Source organism: Triticum dicoccoides, chromosome 5B (genome assembly GCF_002162155.2).
Source record: "Triticum dicoccoides isolate Atlit2015 ecotype Zavitan chromosome 5B, WEW_v2.0, whole genome shotgun sequence".
NCBI lineage: Eukaryota > Viridiplantae > Streptophyta > Magnoliopsida > Poales > Poaceae > Triticum > Triticum dicoccoides.
Window position 1 is genome coordinate 99,197,587 of NC_041389.1, and position 16,572 is coordinate 99,214,158.

The following is a 16,572-nucleotide window of genomic DNA, read 5'->3' on the forward strand; positions in this document are numbered from 1 at the left end:
GGAGAAGCCAGCCCTCAAGAGAGGGCGGCAAACGAGGAGATAGGGGATGACAATTACATGCCTCCCTCCGGAGACGAGGCAAGCCTCAACGACGATGAATTCGTCGTGCCCGAGGATCCCGTTGAACAAGAGCGTTTTAAACGCAGTCTAATGGCCACGGCAAACAGCCTAAAGAAAAAGCAGCAACAACTTCGAGCTGATCAAGACCTGTTGGCCGACAGATGGACCGAGGTCCTCACAACCGAAGAACATGAACTCGAACGCCCCTCCAAAAGCTACCCAAAATGCAAGTTGCTCCCCCGATTAGAGGAGGAGGCATACAAACCTTCATCACCAGCGCACAATACGGATGACCGACCACCTCGTGGCCGCGACAGAGAGGCATCTAGACCCTCCACCAGAACCGTACCCCGGCACCGCTCAAAAAGCGCGAAGCCACGGGGGAATGCGCCGGACTTGCGAGACATATTGGAGGACAAGGCAAAACAATCAAGATCTATCTACAGATCACGTGGGAGCCCCATGATCCACGACGATTACCGTCGCGCCGGATACAGCAACTCCGGCCGGGCCGAACACAGCAGACACAGCTCTCTTGAGCTACGTCGTGATATTGCCCAGTATAGAGGCGCCGCACACCCGCTATGCTTCACAAATGAAGTAATGGATCATCAAATCCCCGAAGGGTTTAAACCCGTGAACATTGAATCCTACGATGGCACAACAGACCCCGCGGTTTGGATCGAAGATTATCTCCTTCATATCCACATGGCCTGCGGTGACGATCTACACGCCATCAAGTATCTCCCATTCAAGCTTAAAGGACCAGCTCGGCATTGGCTTAACAGCTTGCCAGCAGAGTCAATTGGGTGTTGGGAGGACCTGGAAGCCGCATTTCTCGACAACTTCCAGGGCACATATGTGCGACCACCAGACGCCGATGACCTAAGCCACATAATTCAGCAGCCAGACAAATCGGCCAGACAATTCTGGACACGGTTCTTAACAAAGAAAAATCAAATCATCGACTGTCCGGATGCAGAGGCCCTCGCAGCCTTCAAACATAACATCCGCGACGAGTGGCTGGCCCGGCACCTACGACAGGAAAAGCCGAAATCCATGGCAGCCCTCACATCACTCATGACCCGCTTTTGTGCGGGGGAGGACAGCTGCCTAGCCCGCAGTAACAACCTCAGTAAAAATTCTGGCAGTCCGGACTACAAGGACCGCAATGGCAGGTCGCGTCGCAACAAAGACAAACGCCGCGTTAACGGCAATAACACTGAGGATACGGCAGTCAACGCCGGATTCAGAGGCTCAAAACCCGGTCAGCGAAAAAAGCCATTTAAAAGAACTACTCCGGGTCTGTCCAATTTGGACCGAATACTCGACCGCTCTTGCCAGATACATGGCACCCCCGAAAAGCCAGCTAATCACACCAACATGGATTGTTGGGTATTCAAGCAGGCAGGCAAGTTAATTGCCGAGAACAATGACAAGGGGCCGCATAGCGATGATGAGGAGGTGACCCGGCCGCCGAACCGTAGAGGACAGAAGGGGTTCCCCCCACAAGTGCGGACGGTAAACATGATATACGCAAACCATATACCCAAGAGGGAGCGGAAGCGTGCACTTAGGGACGTATATGCGATGGAGCCAGTCGCCTCGAAGTTCAATCCATGGTCCTCTTGCCCGATCACTTTCGATCGAAGGGACCACCCCACCAGTATCTGCCACGGCGGGTTCGCCGCATTGGTCTTAGACCCAATCGTTGACGGATTTCACCTCACTAGAGTCTTGATGGACGGCGGCAGCAGCCTGAACCTGCTTTATCAGGATACAGTGCGCAAGATGGGCATAGACCCCTCAAGGATTAAACCTACAAAGACGACCTTCAAAGGCGTCATACCAGGTGTTGAGGCCAATTGTACAGGCTCAGTCACACTGGAAGTGGTCTTCGGATCCCCGGATAACTTCCAAAGCGAGGTGTTAATCTTCGACATAGTCCCGTTCCGCAGTGGCTATCATGCCCTGCTCGGACGAACCGCGTTTGCCAAGTTCAACGCGGTGCTGCATTATGCATACCTCAAGCTCAAGATGCTAGGCCCTCACGGAGTCATCACGTTCAACGGAAACACTGAACGCTCCCTCCGAACGGAGGAACATACAGCGGCTCTCACGGCAGAAGTACAGAGCAGCCTCTTAAGGCAACTTTCGAGTCCGGCCGTTAAACAACCGGACACGGCCAAACGCGCCCGGAGCAACATACATCAAGACCACCTGGCATGTTCCGAGCACAAGTAGCAATGCGGCCCCAACCCCAGCCCTTGCATGATTGCAAGACCAGCTCTCCGCGTGCATCATTACGCTCTGGAGATACCATGGGCATTGGGGGAGGGGCTCGACCACGACAGGCCCAGAGTGCGGCTCAACCACACCGGGGGCTCCCAAGTGTGTCGTTCTTTTTCTTTTTTTTCTTTTTTTTATCCACAGGACTCCGTTCATCAGAGACCCTGTCCGGTGGTGAATCTGCCGGACTCACGATGCAACAGCCAGGGAAGGGCAAAGGCTACGACGAACACTCAGGTGGTCTCCATTACGAGCATTAAATCTGTTAAATACACCATTCCGCAGCCTACCCCTGGAGGGGGACATGTCTAATAGTCCAATCCCTTGCTTACCGCACTATTTGTATCATTCTGCACTCATGGGAGAATTCCTTGAATGAACAATGCATCACTTTTTGCTTATAATTGCATTCCCTTTTTACATATATGTTCATTTAGGACGTTTTGCATCCGTACACTTTGGTACGGCCGAATACACCAGGGGCTTATATTCCCCGCATTATGGTGTGACAAGTCCGAACACTTTCACGAGTGCGGCACCCCGAACTTATAGCATTATATGAATCAGCTCCGAATCATGTCTTGGGTCAATAGTTGGGTTTGCCTGGCTCCCATGTTTTGGTACCTTACGTTCCGTTACATCGGCTAAGGTAGCACTGGGAGAACCACTGCGATTGCGCCCCAATTGAGCTGGGTTAACGCCTCAGTGGAGAAAGCTAAAACTGACCGTCATGATAAGGCGAGAGCTGGTCGCTGTTCGAGAGGTTTATTCGAGTCCCTAAAGACTTATGCCGCTTAGAGCGATGAGCCGATTAACTGTCCGGCCCAGGCGTGGATAGCGCCCCAAATTCGGCCTTCCGAACACTAGGGGCTTCGCGGAAATTTAAAATTATAGAATTCTATGGCTAAGTGAGAGTGTTCAAGCATTATAAGTCTGGTTGCCTAGTTCGTTGTGTTGAGCGCCTCCCTAGATGGACCCAAATATGGAAACAAGAGTGCTCAAATTTATCCCGAACGCCCCAGCACTCGTGGCATGGGGGCTGAAGCCGACGACTTGCCATCTCTCAGATTTGATAAACGGCCAAACAGAAGGTAATATTTTAAATAAACAAGCGTTGCTTAGCGCATATGAACAAAGTTTTCAGCACACAGGATAACACATTGCGAGTCTACTCAAATATTACATCTATGGGGCACTCGTCTGCAATCTTGCGGGCACCCTTCAAGACACTCTTATAATACATTTCGGGCGTATGTACTCCTTGCCCGCCGGCGGCGCGTCTGTCAGAAGCCTCTCAGCATCCAACCTGCCCCAGTGCACCTTTGCACGGGCAAGGGCCCAACGGGCACCTTCGATGCAGGCGGAGCGCTTGATGACTTCCACCCAAGGGCACGCATCCACTAGCCGCCACACGAGGCCGAAGTAGCTCCCAGGCATGGCCTCTTCAGGCCACAGTCGGACTATGAGGCCCTTCATGGCCTGCTCGGCTACCTTGTGGAGCTCGACCAGCTGCTTCAGCTGGTCACTAAGGTGCACCGGATGTCCGGCCTCAGCATACTGAGACTAGAAGACCTTCTCCGTTGAGATCCCCTCCTTGACCCGGTAGAATGCAGCGGCATCGGACACGCTGCGAGGCAGATCTGCAAACGCTCCTGGAGAGCTCTGAATCCGGGTAAGTAACAGGTAATTCACACTCACATGCTTGCTTTGCATGAAAAATACCTTACCCGCCGCTATTATCTTCACCGCCTCAATCTCCTAGAGGGCCTTATGGGCCTCGACCTTAGCAGCTTTGGCACTCTCAAGAGCCGAGGCAAGCTCGGACTCTTGAGTCTTCGAGTCGCGCTCCAAACTCTCATGATTTTCCATGAGAGCCTGGAGCTCTTGCCGCACCTCCGCCACCCGCGCCTCCTGCTTCTCTCGCTCCGCTCGTTCCGCAGCCGCATTACGTTCGGACGCGGACACGGCCTCCTTCAGGGTCGCCACCTTGTTCGTGGCCCCTGCAGTGCCCACGTTATCCTTGTTATTTCTATTGCAACCAAAATCCTTTTCTGTAAGGTACAAATTCAATACGGTGTTACTCACCTTCTTTGTCCGCGAGCTGCCTCTTGGCAAGGCCGAGCTCGTTCTCGGTCCGCTCGAGGTCCTGCTTCAAAGCACCGACCTCCGCAGTCAATGCGGCAGAGGTCAGCAGCGCAGCCTGCAATCCCGTATTGACATAATTCTTAGAACTCCTGCGTATATCTTTTTAGATCCTCAGTCCAGCTTTTCTTTCCGAACACCGAACCGAGCATCAGGGGCTACTGTCTATGCGGTATTACATTACATATTTTAAAAACTTCTTACCTCAAAGCCTGATGGAAGGCTGCTGCAGGCTTCGGTCAGCCCGCTCTTGGCGAGCTGAACCTTCTGAATCACCGCACTCATGATAGTGCGGTGTTCTTCCTTGATGGAAGCGCCGTTGAGCGCCTCCAACAAGTCATCCGGCGCCTCCGGTTGGACGGAGGCCGCCGGTGCCACGGTCTTGCCTTTCTTACGAAGGGGCCACCTGCCGGACTCCGGAACCACTGCGGGTTCCGGGGTAGAGTCCGGTGCGAAGTCCGGGAGGCTGCCCTGTGGCACCTCCGGAGCCACACCCTCCTAGCGGGTCCCCTCCTGGGACCCCACCTTGGCGTCCTCGGTGTCACGAGGGGTGGAGGCAGTCGGAATGGAACCCACATCCGACGGAGCCAAGGACCCGCTCGAAGAAGTGGGAAAATCATCCTCGGCCGGACTACAGGTTGTATGCGGCATTAGAAGTACACTGTGTGGCGAAAAAGAAAAATCATGCAGGAATCCGGATACTTACGATCTTGCCCGGGGCTTGGCCCTTGAGGGCCACCCCTTGTCGCCTTCGTCAGCATAGGTGGAGCTGTCCGGAGGAAGGGTCCTTCCCCTCTTGGACCCTTCGGCCTCCCCCGTTGGGGAAGCCTTCCTCTTCCTCTCGCCCCCCTCCTGGGGAGGGCTCTCTCTCTTCTCCTCACCCTTGTGGGAGGAGTCAGCCTCAGATTCATCATCCGATAACACTTGAAAACGGGAACTCTTTCGAGTACCCGTGGCCTTCTTCTTGGCCTTCTTCTCCGGCACCACGTGGGGTGCCGGGGCCAGCAGCCCCGTTAGGTGGGTGTCCGCTGGGTCCTCTGGCAATGGGGTCGGACAGATAGTCTGTTCGGCCTTCGCCAGCCAGTCCTGTCAAAGGCAAAGGGAGTTTAGATCCCGCATAAAGTCAGACTATAAAAAACAAGCTATTAAATCGCTTACCTCGTCAGCTGGACGCTACGAACTGAATCCGCGATCTTCGGCAGCGGATGAGGGAGCCTCGACGCTCTTGAACAGCACCCTCCAGACATCTTCGTATGTAGTGTCGAAGAGCCTGCTCAGAGTCTGGTGCTGCGCCGGATTGAACTCCCACATGTTGAAGCCCCGTCGTTGGCACGGGAGAATCCGGCGGATGAGCATGACCTGGACCACGTTGACAAGCTTGAGCTTCTGGTCCACCAGCTTTTGGATACAAGCTTGGAGTCCTGTCAGCTCCTCCGAATCGCCCCAGATCCGGCCGCTCTCTTTCCAGGAGGTGAGCCGTGTGGGGATGCCGGATCTGAATTCGGGGGTCGCTGCCCAATCGGGGTCACGCGGCTCGGTGATGTAGAACCACCCCGATTGCCACCCCTTAATGGTTTCCACGAAGGTGCCCTCCAGCCAAGTACCGTGGGACATCCTGCCCACCATGGCGCCTCCGCACTCCGCTTGGCTGCCGTTTACAACCTTCGGCTTGACACTGAAGGTCTTGAGCCACAAGCCGAAGTGGGGCTGGATGCAGAGGAAGGCCTCGCACACGACAATAAACGTCAAGATGTTGAGGATAAAATTTGGGGCCAGATCATGGAAATCCAGGCCGTAGTAGAACATGAGCCCCCGGACAAAGGGATGAAGTGGGAAGCCTAGTCGGCGGAGGAAATGGGGAAGAAATACTACCCTCTCATGGGGCCTGGGAGTGGGATAATCTCCCCCTTGTCGAGGAGCCGGTGCGCGATGTCGCGGGACAAGTATCCGGCGCCGCGTAGCCTCTCGATGTGTCCCTCTGTAACAGAGGAGGCCATCCATTTGCCTCCCGCTCCGGACATGGCTGGAGAAGGTTGAGACGAGATGTGCGGACTTGGGCACTGGAGCTCGAGTGCGCGGAGATGGATAAGCAAAAGGAGGAAGAAGGCGTAGGTAAAGAGGGTTGATCCTTATCCCCTTATATATGGGCGGACGGAGACTATTCGTCCCCACCAGCCTGGTAAAACTCGCTTATCTCCCAAGCGCCGCAATCAATGGCGCGGTTGGGTTACCCACGTCCGTATTGATGGGAATCCTGGAATAAGGGGAACACGATCTCTGCTTCGACAGGACATGCCAAGGAAACCGCTTCGCTAAACGCGCTGAGGTGGTATAATAAGAACAATTCAAGTAAAGGCTTGGTTGTGGTGTGACGTCATGCCACAAAGTATGTCAGCAGATTGAACCTGCATGTGTATTATTCTCTCAACGGTGGAATGTGGAATTTATTTTGCAGAGCCGGACACTATCCAGGTGTTCACAATCTTCTATGGATTATTCGGAGGAGGAACCCGCCTTGCAATGCCGAACAATATGCGTGCCAGACTCATCGTCATTGAAGCTTGGTTCAGGAGCTTGGTTCAGGGGCTACTGAGGGAGTCCTGGACTAGGGGGTGTCCGGATAGCCGGACTATCATCATCGGCCGGACTCCAAGACTATGAAGATACAAGATTGAAGACTTCGTCCCGTGTCCGGATGGGACTTTCCTTGGCGTGGAAGGCAAGCTTGGCGATACGGATATTTAGATCTCCTACCATTGTAACCGACTCTGTGTAACCCTAGCCCTCTTCGGTGTCTATATAAACGGAGGGCTTTAGTCCGTAGGACAACAACCATTACAACAATCATACCCATAGGCTAGCTTCTAGGGTTTAGCCTCCTTGATCTCGTGGTAGATCCACTCTTGTACTACCCATATCATCAATATTAATCAAGCAGGACGTAGGGTTTTACCTCCATCAAGAGGGCCCGAACCTGGGTAAAACATCGTGTCCCTTGTCTCCTGCTACCATCCGCCTAGACGCAAAGTTCGGGACCCCCTACCCGAGATCCGCCAGTTTTGACACCGACACTGATCATCTTCATTCCATATGAATTCCCTAGCACACCAAGCCACTAACTGATTTGTTCCAGGAAAAGGAATTCCTTCATAAGAGCTAATCCGGACTTATGCAAGGACTTCGATATCCCTCGTTGATGGTTCCCCACCTGAACTCGGTAGTGTTTTATTATAAGACTACTATGTGGTCATGCTTGTCTGAGACAGTGTGTTCACTTGTATGTAGCAGAACCAACTCATGTTCTGGAGCTTGCTATTGTAGTTCATCCCTCGAGAATCTCGCAATGTCATCTCATCGATTTGTGTTGCAAACTTTCGTTTTTCCTTCTAGACTTGATGAGTCTGGAATATCCTAACACCAACCAGATCTGAATCTCAGGCAGATATGATGGTTGGAACATTTCCCAAGAACTATAATATTGGTCTCTCCATAACCGGTAAAGTGGATGTCGTGGCCAACACACCCAGCCGGAAGACCTATTGTTGTAGTATCTTGATTAAGTCGTTAGGTCACCTCCCATGAGGATCTCGCGTGACTTATTCTAGAAGTTGATCCTTATGGATTTTGTGCTCCCGAAGTCCGACCTTTAACTTGATGTTCTAGATATCACACCATATCTACAAATGGGTTATGCTAGCACATCAAGGAGAACATTAGAAGCGGAGTGCTAAATGTCTCTCGATCGATCATCCAGATTTGCCCCCTTGGCCTCGCTAAGGTGAAATCTGGGAAAGTGTCATCTTCCTTTGCATCTGCATCCTCCATCACCGTTCTTCATGGTAGTATGATGTGTTGCCAGGATCCTTGGCACGGATGTTGGTAAAACCTTGATGAATATGGAAATGCTCAAGTTCTTAACAGCACGCTCAGCCACTAGGTTATATCCTTGGTGTCAACTGGAATGTGCCTTCCATTTGCCGAATTGCCCTATAACCGTAGTTTCCTTTCCAAACTGAGTATGCCATTTCTTCAAATTCCTTCAAACGATCGTTTGTGAATTGCCATTAGCCTGGTATGAAGAGCTTCAATAATCCTTTTCGATAGACTTTCTTTCTGTCGTCGTCGTGTTAGATGAAGATCTCGAAAGCAAAGATGTCAAGATCAATTTGGAGCAATGAATCGATATCAACGACGAGGGCAGTTGGATGAAGATCGTGATAGCTTTGCGTCCCCTGAGTCTTCTTACCTCACGTCTTGAATCTCGGGACGAGATTCTTGTTTAGTGGGGGTGAGCTGTCACAGCCCCAGTTCTGGCCTTGCCTGTCTTGGATTAGCCTCCATGCATCATGTCTAATTTTTTATGAAACTTTGAAATGGGGATTGATCCAAGCCCTAGCACCAAATGAATTCAACTAGGTTCAATAAAAAATATTTTCAATGATCCCAAATGCCCTTTAGAAAATTCATGATTTTTGTCAAAGGTGAAAACCCCTGCCAAAAGTCATGCACATATTTCTAGGCCATTCTGGATTTCTGAATTAAATCTTATAATATTTGCATTTGGGCATTTAAATGCTATAAAATATTTTAAATGCTCAAATAATCATACACTAAAATGTTTACTGTTGGATATATTCTAAACAGTAGCCATGATTAGTTTCATGATTTGCATTTTTAATAAAGCCAAACACAATTACAGAAAATAGAAAAACAAAAATTAAAGAAAGAGAGAGAGAAAGGAACTTACCTGGCAAAGCCCACCTGGTCGGGTACTGTAGCAGCCAGCTGGATAAAGCCAGCCCAGCCCACCAGGGCTCCTCTCTGTCGTCTTCCACCTCCTGCCAGTAGGCAGGAGGGCGTGTGGCCGCCATGCATGCACACGCGCCCCGGCCACCTCCTGCTTGCCGCTTTACCCCTCGTCGCCCTGGACCTCCCTCGCGACGCCACGCACCCCCTGGGCCTCTCTCACTCTCTCCAGTGCTTCTCCCACCTCCTCTGCTCTCTCCCGCGCCACACCCGAGCGCACCCGATGCCGCCGTTCACTGCCACCACGGCCACCGACCACCCCTCGCCCTGCCGATGAGTCCAGAAGCTCCGTCGCGTCGTCCTCGACCTCCTCGCTGAGCTACGCAACCCCGGACGCTCTGAAGCCTCGCCAATGCCGCCGTTTCCGACCTCCGTTGCCGGAGATCCCCGTCGTCATTTCGCCGGACCCCGTGCCTCCCCTGCCTCGCCAGAAGCACCAGAAGAACCGCGGTGAGCCGCTGTACCGTTTCCCTCATGACCCGTAGCCTACTTCGCTCTCTAACCGCATCAGCCACCAGAGCCGAACGCTCCCCGCCGCCGGCCATGGCGCCGCCGTAGCTAGAGCGCACCCACGACGCATTTGAGCCTACCCCCGTGCTTAGCGAGTCCGCAGGACTCCGTAGCAACCCGCAGCTCGTCCTCCCGTGCACCAAAACGCCGTGTCCGAGCGTGCCCGAACTCCGGCCGCCGCGAAAGTGCTCGCCGCCGTCAACCCCGGCCATCCCAGCTGCTGCCGCTACCACCACTAGATGCGCGAGAACACCAGGAAGCCGTAGGAGCAAACCCCGCCTCAAACCGTGGGCTGTAGCGAGATCCCAACGATCTCCGCCGCGCGAAATGGTCGTCGCCGGCGAAACTCCGGTGACTGATGACATGGCTCATCATTAGCCACTAATGACCCTGCTAAACCACCTCTAGAGCCACTGCCATGTGGGCCCCAGTGCCTAAACTAATCAGTTTTATTTCTCTGTTAGATTAGCACTAACCACAATGGGCCCGCCTGTCAGTTTGACCCTAACACGTCACCGTTGACCCGGACCCACTGGCCAGCCTCTGTTCCTGCCTTATTACACTGACATGTGGGCCCCATCCGTCAGGTTTGACCTAGGCTGGCGCCTTTGACCTGATGACGTCACCCCGACGTCATACTAATGCAGTTAATCTTTTTCTGTATTTATTCTTATTCAGGAAAATCCAAAAAATTGCCTAAACTTCTAAAAATCATATAAATTCAACTGTAACTCCAAATGAAATAAATTATATATGAAAAATGATCAGAAAAATGATCAAAAAACCCTTGTTCATTCCGATACAATCCCACTCTCTCGCTCCTGCTCTCTTTTACTGCATTAGGACAACAACGATTCATCTGTTACTTGCTGCGGTAGTTGAACCCCTTTATCCTCTGCATGACCTGTCATTGCCACAGTAAATAGATGAAACCCACTAGCATGAGTAGGAGTTGTTTGAGCCCTGATGTGCCTACTCATTCATGCTTGTTTGTCATGCCTGCTATTGCTTAGAGTTGTGTTAGTTCTGTGTTTGTGATCCATGAACAGATACTACCACACATTGGGTTCCGGTAACTCGGCCCCTCTCGGCTTATTAATCAACTTGATCTCTGTCCAGGAGTTGCAACTAGTTTCTGGTGTTTGTAGGTAGTGTTAGTAGTCTACCAAGTGGCACCCGGTACAGGTGGGCTTGGGACAGACTAGGCACCATGGCACGGTGTACCAACGTAGATCCACCCGTCGAGGTGGGCTTGGGAACCCTGATCACATCATTTGGGGCCGTGAGCGACACCCCGGCCGGATCTCCTTGCGGATGGAACCCGAATAGGCGATAAACCTGGACGAGAGACTTGTGTGGTTAGTTAGGTCGTGGCCGACACCCTCGCTGGGCTTCCGCTTGAAGGTTGCCGAGTACATGTCGTGTAAATGGCGATAAGTGGTGAGAGCGTGTGTGAAGAAGTACACCCCTGCAGGGTTAACATTATCTATTCGAATAGCCGTGTCCGCGGTAAAGGACTTCTAGGTTGCCTGTACAGTTCATAGACAAGTGAAAGTGGATACTCTAAAATGTGCAAGATAAGTGTGAGTGCTATGGATGGCGTTCTCGTAGGGAGACGGGAGCGGATCCATAGTGGTGTATTGATATGGTGAATATGTGGACTCATGTGCGCCACCTCAAAAGAGTTACTTGCAGTCGTAGTTCAGGATAGCCACCGAGTCAAAGCTGGCTTGCTGCAGTTAAACCCCACCATCCCCTTTGTTGATAATGATGCATATGTAGTTAGTTCTGATGTAAGTCTTGCTAGGTACATTTGTACTCACGTTGCTTAATTTATGTTTTTGCAGAGAGACTTCAGTCTCGCTAGTAGTTCCACATGGACTTCAACATTTAGCTTGTTACCTCAGCTACGATCTTGTACCCTCGGCAGGATCTGGTAGATAGTCAGGCTTCTCAGCCTTTTTCATTTGTAGATGTCTGTACCCAGACATGTTAAGCTTCCGCTTGTGCTCTGATTTGTATGCTCTGAATGCTGGGTCGAGAGACCCATGTTTGTAATATCTCGCTCCTCGGAGCCTAATGAATAAAATACTTGAGTTGTAGAGTCATGTTGTGATGCCATGTTGTATTTGCACATATCGAGCATATTGTGTGTATGCTATCGAAATGCTTGGTATGTGTGGGATCTGACTATCTAGTTGTTATCCTTAGTAGCCTCTCTTACCGGGAAATGTCTCCTAGTGCTTCCACTGAGCCATGGTAGCTTGCTACTGCTCCGGAACACTTAGGCTGGCCGGCATGTGTCCTTCTTCGTTCCTGTGTCTGTCCCTTCGGGGAAATGTCACGCGATGAATACCGGAGTCCTGTTAGCCCGCTACAGCCCGGTTCACCGGAGTCCTGCTAGCCCAGTGCTACAGCCTGGATTCACTCGCTGATGACCGACACGTTCGTGCTGGGTCATGGATGCCTGTCCCTGTAAGTTTGTCCCACTTTGGGTTTACGACTAGCCATGTCCGCCCGGGCTCCTTATCATATGGATGCTAGCGACACTATCATATACGTGTGCCAAAAGGCGCAAACAGTCCCGGGCAAAGGTAAGGCGATACCCGTGGGAATACCGTGCGTGAGGCCGCAAAGTAATATGAGGTGTTACATGCTAGATCGATGTGGCATTGAGTCGGGGTCCTGACAGAAGATTAACTCCCACTTGATTCAAGTGATTGTAGTACCCAGACAATCTGAGCACATGCTCACTAGTTGAGCAATTCTCCTCCATCTTTTAGCTATAGAACTTGTTGGAGACTTCATATCTCTCAACTCGAGTATTTGCTTGAAATATTAACTTCAACTCCTGGAACATCTCATATGGTCCATGATGTTCAAAAATGTCTTTGAAGTCCCGATTCTAAGCCGTTAAGCATGGTGCACTAAACTATCAAGTAGTCATCATATTCAGCTAGCCAAACGTTCATAATGTCTACATCTGCTCCTGCAATAGGTCTGTCACCTAGCGGTGCATCAAGGACATAATTCTTCTATGCAGCAATGAGGACAATCCTCACATCACAGATCCAATCCGCATCATTGCTACTAACATCTTTCAACACAGTTTTCTCTAGGAACATATCAAAATTAACATATGAAAACAACAACGCGAGCTATTGATCTACAACATAATTTGCAAAATACTACCAGGACTAAGTTCATGATAAATTTAAGTTCAATTAATCATATTACTTAAGAACTCCCACTTAGATAGACATCCCTCTAAACCTCTAAGTGATCACGTGATCCAAATCAACTAAACCATGTCCGATCATCACATGAGATGGAGTAGTTCCAATGGTGAACATCACTATGTTGATCATATCTAGTATATGATTCACGCTCGACCTTTCGGTCTCCGTGTTCCGAGGCCATATCTGTTATATGCTAGGCTCGTCAAGTTTAACCTGAAGTATACCGCGTGTGCAACTGTTTTGCACCCGTTGTATTTGAACGTAGAGCCTATCACACCCAATCATCACGTGGTGTCTCGAAGAACTTTCGCAACGGTGCATACTCAGGGAGAACACTTATACTTTGATAATTTAGTGAGGGATCATCTTATAATGCTACCATCAATCAAAGCAAGATAAGATGCCTAAAAGATAAACATCACATGCAATCAATATAAGTGATATGATATGGCCATCATCATCTTGTGCTTGTGATCTCCATCTTCGAAGCACCGTCATGATCACCATCGTCACCGGCGCGACAACTTGATCTCCATCATAACATCGTTGTCGTCTCGCCAATCTTATGCTTCTACGACTATCGCTACCGCTTAGTGATAAAGTAAAGCATTACAGGGCGATTGCATTGCATATAATAAAGCAACAACCATATGGCTCCTGCCAGTTGCCAATAACCCGGTTACAAAACATGATCATCTCATACAATAAAATTTAGCATCATGTCTTGACCATATCACATCACAGCATGCCCTGCAAAAACAAGTTAGCCGTTCTCTACTTTGTTGTTGCAAGTTTTACATGGCTGCTACGGGCTGAGCAAGAACCGTTCTTACCTACGCATCAAAACCACAACGATAGTTTGTCAAGTTGATGTTGTTTTAACCTTCGCAAGGACCGGGCGTAGCCACACTCGGTTCAACTAAAGTGAGAGAGACAGACACCCGCCGGTCACCTTTAAGCAACTAGTGCTCGTGGTGGTGAAACCAGTCTCGCGTAAGCGTACGCGTAATGTTGGTCCGGGCCGCTTCATCTCACAATACCGCTGAATCAAAGTATGACATGCTGGTAAGCAGTATGACTTATATCGCCCACAACTCACTTGTGTTCTACTCGTGCATATGACATATACGCATAAAACCAGGCTCTGATGCCACTGTTGGGGAACATAGTAATTTCAAAAAAATTCCTACGCACACGCAAGATCATGGTGATGCATAGCAACGAGAGGGGAGAGTGTTGTCCACGTACCCTCGTAGACCGAAATCAGAAGCGTTAGCACAACGCGGTGATGATGATGATGTTCTACCGACGCAGGGCTTCGCCTAAGCACCGCTAGAGTATTATCGAGGTGGACTATGGTGGAGGGGGGACACCGCACACGGCTAAGAGATCAATGATCAATTGTTGTCTATGGGGTGCCCCCTTGCCCCTGTATATAAAGGAGCTAGGGGGGCGGCCGGCCAAGGAGTAGGGCGCGCCAAGGGGGGAGTCCTACTCCCATCAGGAGTAGGACTCCTCCTTTCCTAGTAGGAATAGGAGAGAAGGAAGGGGAAGGGAGAAGGGAAGGAAGGAGGGGGCGAAGCCCCTCCCCCTAGTCCAATTTGGACTAGGCCTTGGGGGGCGTGCGGCCTGCCCTAGGCAGCCCCTCTCTCTTTCTCGTATGGCCCAATAAGGCCCAATACTTCTCCCCGGCGAATTCCCGTAACTCTCCAGTACTCCAAAAAATACCTGAATCACTCGGAACCTTTCCGATGTCCAAATATAGTCGTCCAATATATCGATCTTTACGTCTCGACCATTTCGAGACTCCTCGTCATGTCCCCGATCTCATCCGGGACTCCGAACTCCTTCGGTACATAAAAACTCATAAACTCATAATAAAACTGTCATCGAAAGCTTAAGCGTGCGGACCCTACGGGTTCGAGAACTATGTAGACATGACCGAGACACGTCTCCGGTCAATAACCAATAGCGGAACATGGATGCTTATATTGGCTCCCACATATTCTACGAAGATCTTTATCGGTCAAACCGCATAACAACATATGTTGTTCCCTTTGTCATCGGTATGTTACTTGCCCGAGATTCGGTCGTCGGTATCTCAATACCTAGTTCAATCTCATTACCGGCAAGTCTCTTTACTCATTACGTAATGCATCAGCCCGTAACTAACTCATTAGCTACATTGCTTGCAAGGCTTATAGTCATGTGCATTACCGAGAGGGCCCAGAGATACCTCTCTGACAATCGGAGTGACAAATCCTAATCTCGAAATACGTCAACTCAACAAGTACCTTCGGAGACACCTGTAGAGAACCCTTATAATCACCCAGTTACGTTGTGACGTTTGGTAGCACACAAAGTGTTCCTCCGGTAAACGGGAGTTACATAATCTCATAGTCATAGGAACATGTATGTCATGAAGAAAGCAATAGCAACATACTAAACGATCAAGTGCTAAGCTAACGGAATGGGTCAAGTCAATCACATCATTCTCCTAATGATGTGATCCCGTTAATCAAATGATAACTCATGTCTATGGTTAGGAAACTTAACCATCTTTGATTCACGAGCTAGTCAAGTAGAGGCATACTAGTCACACTCTGTTTGTCTATGTATTCACACATGTATTAAGTTTCCGGTTAATACAATTCTAGCATGAATAATAAACATTTATCATGATATAAGGAAATAAATAATAACTTTATTATTGCCTTTAGGGCATATTTCCTTCACGAAATTCCCGTGGTACCCCTGAACCGAAAGAACCGCCTCAAATCGGTGGGGGTACTTCTGTAACTTACCCCACATTTCAAACAAGCGTGTCCCTAAGCCATGGTTCCCTGCTGCCATCCCATCCGCCCACCCATTCGTACACCGAGGCCATGAAAACCCGTGACGAAACCCCACACCCTGCTCCGTCCGCCACCCAGCCGGAGCCTCTTCCCCGATGACGTCGTCCACAGGAACACCTCGACGTCCCTCATCCACCGTACCGGATGAGGATCCCTCGTCGATCTCGTCGTCCCGCCGGTTCAGCCACCCTGTCCTCCACCTCCAACGAGTTGCCTGGACGTTCCCCTCGTCTTTTGTGCCACCTCCATTCCCACACCGCCATCTTCACCTGCACCACCGGAAGAGCATCATCATCACCGTTTCCTTGGATGAAGTTGCGGCCTAATCGGTGCCACCAAAGAGGTTGTACACTAATCGCCGCATTTTCTTCTTGATTCGATCTCACGGTGCTGCCGGCGCTCGGTCCCGAGCCGACACGACGCGGCTCCATCCACGGCGGCGTCGCCGACCACTTTCTCCATGGTGTCGCTCCCTCGGCGGCGACGTCCACATTAGTAGGAGTTGTTGCTGCTTTAGCTCTCGCTCGCGCTGCTGCTCTGCTCTTGCTCTTGGTCCCCTGCCTGGTCTGCTCTTGCTATTGCTCTTGCTCGCGCTGCTGCTCTCGCTCTTGCTCTTGCTTGTGATGCTGCTCCGATTTAGCTACACTTCAGTCGACTGAATCGACTTTTGG